We start from the raw sequence: 6,708 nt of genomic DNA on the forward strand, positions 1-6,708 counted from the left end.
TTTCATCATTTCCTCTATTGGCTCAGGGCAGGCACCACCGCACCCTCAACCACAGACATATACAAGACTGACATTTCACAAAATAATCCTAAAAAGAAGCCTAAAATTTCCCTTTGAAACCCACTGCAAGAACCAAATCTACCTCAATTCTACCCTGAAGCTATTTCTCAGCCCTGATACCAATGAAAATTTTTAAAGAATTTCAGGATGTTGATCCTCTAGAAACCATAACAAATGTGTAATTGAACTTTTTTAAAAAACGAGGTTGACATAACCTGTCACATGATTTATGAGATGCTTTCAAGAAAGTCTTGCAAAATTAAAGACAGCTCTTCAAAAGGCATCAAATTCCCAAGAACAAATTATTAACAAAATTCAACTCCAAAGTAGATCTGGGTTTCTAGGGCACTTAGTGCTTTTGATGGTCTTCATTGTTTCCAGATGGTTTCTAATGGCCTGTTGTGTTTTTCCAACTAGTCTGGAATAAAGTCTAGTACTTCCTTTTGCATTCCCTTTAGTATCTAGTACATGTTAAACCTCTAGCATAGCACCAGGTACATAATAATAGTACTTAGAGTAAGCATTTATTGAATACTAAATACTTTACATGTATTATCTCATTTGACCTTCACAACAAATGTAACTGGAGAAGCTGAGGCACATAGTTAATGGCAAACCTGGAATTCCCACCAGGTCTACATGACTCCCAACATCTATGACCCTATCACCCACATTACACAGTTAACCAAATGACTCATCTCCTTCCTTCCTGTTTTTCCTCTTTCTTCCAAATGTATTCTCATGCTCTCTTAATCACTTGCAGAGTTATAAAAACTGTGTGTGTTTTCATTTCGGTCCCTTTATTAAATGATATGTAGTAGTTTGTTGCAACTACTGAACAGCACTTTGAATGGTGTAACACAGATACTATTATTGTCATATTTGAATGCTATTCTTTAAAAACACAATTCCATTTCTTATACATATTACAAAACAGTCTTCAAAGAAGAAGTGATATTTTCTACAGTAGTTACAGTATTCAGTACAGAACTGAAAAGCATTCTAACAGAAACAGGGAACAGTCTTACAACTGTCTGAGTTCAGCAGCCAGAGCTGGACGATGACTGAAACATGACTGTACATCCAGAATACAGCATAGATAATATCATGACACTCAGTAAAAATACTCTACACCCAAAGAAATAAAACCGTTTACAAAATGTGGAGAACTTAGCAGGCAAAACTGTATTATACAATAACATTTAAAATCATCATTTAAGCCATTGCAACTACTTAAAACACCTAAAACTATAAAAAGGAGCCTTATAGTATCTTGCTAATGTAATTTTGTCTTTAAATATTTGTTAAAGCTTGATGTTATACTCAAAGTACATATTATGTAACTACAATGTCAAGTTAGATGAGTTTATTCAAATGGTACAAATTTTATTTCAAACACTCTTATTTCTAATTAATCCTTCCATGCATTATTCTTTAAGTCATAGTTTATCCATGGTGAGAAAGGTTTAGAAGATTGCCTACAATTTTTACATCTATGTCTTTGAGTAAGTAATTAGACCATGTTGAAAGTTCCCAGGTGTGGTACGCCAGGTTTAAAGTATTCTGGACTTGTAGAAATACCAACTGGGAAGAGTTGGCCAGTATGCACTGCCTTCAAATGTTTATCTCACAAATATTGTCTTTTTCATTTCTTAGAATAAACACACTTCCACACACCATCAATTAAATGAACTTGATTATGTGGCTGGTGTAATATCCAAATATGTGGAATTTGTTAGTGATAATTCACCATGGAAAGGTGGGGTGTGGGTCCACCAAACCTCACAAATTCTGTATCATAAACCTGGTGCTTTTGGATGTTTTGCTGCAAGTTCTTTCAAGATAAAAATAGAAATATCTTAATCATCCAAACATTTTTAGCTAATATGAAACTCATTCTAACCCAGTGATATAACAAATCCTCCACACGGTTTTCTCTGTTCTGGAATTCCTTAGCTGTTCCCATTACCTGTAACAACAACATCTCAAAAATGGTTTTGCCACCCAGCCAGCATGGCTCAGTGATTGAGTATTGACCTATGAACCAGGATGTCACAGTCCCATTCCTGGTTTTCGGGCTCAATCCCCAGTATGGGGCCTGAGGAGGCAACCAATCAGTGATTCTCTCTCATCATTGATGTTTTTATCTTTCCCTCTCCCTTTCTCTCTGAAATCAATAAAATTATGTATTTTTTTAGGAATGGTTTTGCATGTTGAATTGATTCCCATAGTCTAACAAACTTTTTCTTTAGGAAACTCAAGCAATCAAATTGTACCATGTTAATAGACTTATAGGTCATTTTTTATAGGCCTCGATTAAGAAAAAAATAATGTAATGATTTTCTAGTAAACTTCACAAAAGTGTACTAGATAAATTAATTTTGGTCATAAAATTTATTCACAGATCTAAACTAAAAAAGAAAAGAAAATATTAAAACATGCTTTGGTGCCCTAACCGGTTTGGCTCAGTGGATAGAGCGTCGGCCTGGGGACTCAAGAGTCCCAGGTTCGATTCCAGTCAAGGGCATGTACCTTGGTTGCAGGCACATACCCAGTGGGGAGTGTGCAGGAGGCAGCTAATTGATGTTTCTCTCTCATCGATGTTTCTAACTCTATATCCCTAACCCTTCCTCTCTGCAAAAAAATCAATAAAATATATTTTTTAAAAACAAAAAAAAAAAACATGCTCTGGCCAATGTGGCTCATCAGTTGGTTGGAGTGTCCTTCTATACACGGAAAGGTCACAGCTTCCCCAGATTGTGCGGGAGGGCATTGATCAATATTTTACTCTCATATCAATGCCTCTCTCTCTCTCTCTCTCTCTCTCTCTCTCTCTCTCTCTCTCCATCTCCCTCTTCCTTCCTCTTTCACTAAAAACTCAATTTTAAAAAATATTTTTTAAAAGTTGTAAAAAAAGAAAAAGCATTGAAACATAATTTATTTGAAAAAATGTAGGGGAGTTGGGGGGGGGGGGGCAGAACATGATGATGAGAGAAAAGAAAAATAGCATAGAAGCCAGTGATCCTTATCTTTAAGAGGAATTATTTCACAATGCTGACTGCAGTTAGAATTGTTAAAGCACATTTCTCAAGTGAACTTCAAGTCAGGAATGATCTGCCATTTTGATGTTATTTACAAAATCTGTTATCTTAATGGAAAACTGTGCCTTTCATATCAGTGGGTGAGAATGTAAAGTACTTGAACATTTTTAGACAATCCTAAATGCATACGCTAGTTGATAAAGTAATTCCATTGCTAGTGATATGCCAAAGGATATACTCACACAAATACTCAAGAAAACCAAAACTAGCCGAAACCGGTTTGGCTCAGTGGATAAAGTGTCGGCCTGCGGACTGAAAGGTCCCAGGTTCGATTCCGGTCAAGGGCATGTACCTGGGTTGCGGGCACATCCCCAGTGGGAGATGTGCAGGAGGCGGCTGATCGATGTTTCTCTCCCATCGATGTTTCTAACTCTCTATCTCTCTCCATTCCTCTCTGTAAAAAATCAATAAAATATATATATATATATATATATATATATATATATATATATATATATATAAAAGAAAACGAAACCTAAATAATATTTACTATGGCACTGTTTGCATAGAAAATAACTGGAAATTACCTAAGTGACCTTCAGTAGGAGACTGGCTAGATAAACTATATTACTTTTTATGGAATATTATGTAGCTCTTTAAAAAGAATAAGGTAGGCGTGTGTGTGTATGTGTATGAAAATATCTTCAAGAAACAGTAAACTGAAACAGAACAGAGCATTATATGTCATATAACCTCACCTTTGATCAGTTAAAATAAATTATATATATATGTAATAGGCGTCAGTTTTGAAGTATTTCCCAATGTATGTATATTCCCTTATCAGCAAGCTTATTTCTCTCCCTGAATTCTGCACTTCCTATTAGATTTCAGGTGGAGGAAGCTAGGCCACAGAAGACAGTAAGGAGATGTAAAATAAAAGCCCAACCTTCAGGCTCAGTGGCCTAGGGGAAGAAGAGAGACAGTGGAGGCAGAGGATTAATCATGCATATAATGATAATCCTGCTTCCCAAACCAAAATCCCAGAGGGTGAGTGTTAAATTGAGGGGAAACTTGAAAGCAATCAAGTTTCCATCTGACAGGCTGGAAAGATACTGTCTCAAATGGTTCCCTGCATGTTGCATGAGATGAGTCAGAAAAGGGGCCTGAATTTAGTGGTCCAGGGCTCCCTTAAGCTGCCATGTGGTGTGAGTGTACACAGTTCCTATTAACTGGCAGAATTAGGCTTCCCTGCTGTCCAAGGGGAAGGAGTCATGAGGAAGATAACCTATGAGTTAGAGCAAAAGAGTTGCTACATTTTGTACATCCAAGTGTAGGGAGTGAGTTAATCTGTGATCCACTACATAACACAAAATTACATATTGCACAAAACTTTCAGAACTCTTAGAACAGGTTACCTCTGGGGAGTAGGATTAGGGGTCAATGGGTGTGCATGGAAGGAAACTTCATTACTTTTATAATTTTCAAAGGTAAAACATTTCAAATTATCAGCTATGACCAGAAAATGTCCACTTCCCATTTATACTCTGCTTCTGCATAAAAAAATTAAAATAGTACTCTGCTGGAAACCAATCATTTATTCTATTGTATTGGTCACTGATGAGCTTTCCAGTCTTCTATCCAAACCAAAAAGGACCCAAACTCTTTAAGAATAATTATATTTAAATCCCATTGAAACAGAAATATCAGATTAACTCGAGCATCACACATATCAGAATTCCCTAAATAAAAGGCTTGTAGTTTAAAAAAAAGATTCATCTATTCATACATTCAATAATTATTTTTTGAGAGTATAGTAAGTATTGGACACTTTTATAGGAACTGGGATACAATGGTAAACAAAGTCCTGTTTTCCAAAAGCTTCTATTCTAGTGGGAAAGGTGGATAATGAACATGTATGCAAACAGATAAACATATTTGTCAGCTAGGGCTAAATACTCTGATAAAAATCAGCATGAGCTATCAACCATAAAGAGATATGGAGGAAACTTAAATGCATGTTATTAAGTGAAAGAAGCCACTGGCATTTTAGAAAAGATAAAACTGTGGAAACAGTAGAGACATTAGTGGTTGCCATAGGTAACAGGAAAAGGAAGGGATAAATAGGCAGAGCACAGAGGATTTTTAGGGCAGTGACACTACCCTGTATACTCTAATGGATGGGTACCTGTGATTATCAATCTGTAAAGAAACAAAGGATGTTCAACACCAAAAGTGAACCCTAATGCAAACTATGGACTTTGGGTGATGATGAGTGTCAATGTAGGTTCATTGATTATAACAGATATATCACTATGAGGCTGGATGTTGATAATGGGGAAGGTTGTATGTACATGGAGGGAGAGGAGGTTAGTAGTTATATGGGAAATCTCTATACCTCCACTCAATTTTGCTGTGAACCTAAAACTGCCTTAAAAACTGAAGTCTATTTTTTTTAAGTTAAAAAATAAGTCAGGCCCTAGCGGTTTGGCTCAGCGGATAGAGCATCAGCCTGTGGACCAAAGAACCCCAGGTTCGATTCCAGTCAAGGGCACATACCTTGGTTGCAGACTCCTCCCTGGCCCCAGCCCTGGTCAGGACACATACAGGAGGCAACCAATCAATGTGCCTCTCTCACATGATGTTTCTCTCTGTCTTTCCCTCTCCCACTCTCTAAAAGATCAATGGAAAAATATCCTTGGGTGAGGATTAGCAACCAAAAAAAAAGAAAAAGAAATAAATCAGAGTAAGGGAAAACATGAATAGGGATGGGGATTATTTAGAACTAAATTCTCATTGGACTCAGCACATACTTTTTTTTTTTTTTTTTTTGGTTAATCCTCACCCAAGGATATTTTTCCATTGATTTTGAGAAAGAATGGAAGGAAGGGAGGGAGGGGGAAAGAGAGAGAGAAAAAGAAACATTGATGTAAGACATATGGATTGGTTACCTCCCACACACTCCCCAGCTGGGCCTGGGATTGAACCTGCCCTTGACCCAGAATGGAACCTAAGACCCTTCAGTAGGTGGGCCAACCCTCTAACTACTGAGCAGCACCAGCCAGGACAGCAAATAATTTTTATTTACAAATATTTTAGGAGATGAAATTACTTCACTTCCAGTATTTTGTCTTTTAATGTTTTTTAACAACTCAAAATAGCAACAACATAAAAGTAATGCAAGCATAAGAGTTTTTGTAGATTAGCAAATAGTAAACACTATGAAGGCATACAAGGAAGGTTAAGCATGATGGTTAATTTTATATATAAATCTGATTGCCCCATGGGGTGCTCAGATGTTTGTTTTTTGTGGAATTTTTTTGTTTTGTATATATATATATATATATATATATATATATATATATATATATATATATTAATTTCAGAGAGGAGAGGAAAGGGAGAGAGAGATAGAAACATCAATGATGAGAGAGAATCATTGATCGTTTGCTTCCTGCACCTCCCAGACAAGGGATCAAGTCCTGACCAGAAATCGAACCATGCTGTCTGGGTTCATAGCTCAATGGTCAATCACTGAGCCAAGGTGGCAAAACTCAGATCTTTGTTAAATATTATTCTTGGGTGTGTCTGTGAGGGTGTTTCTGGATGA

Source organism: Myotis daubentonii, chromosome 10, assembly GCF_963259705.1.
Source record: "Myotis daubentonii chromosome 10, mMyoDau2.1, whole genome shotgun sequence".
Taxonomy (NCBI): Eukaryota; Metazoa; Chordata; class Mammalia; order Chiroptera; family Vespertilionidae; genus Myotis; species Myotis daubentonii.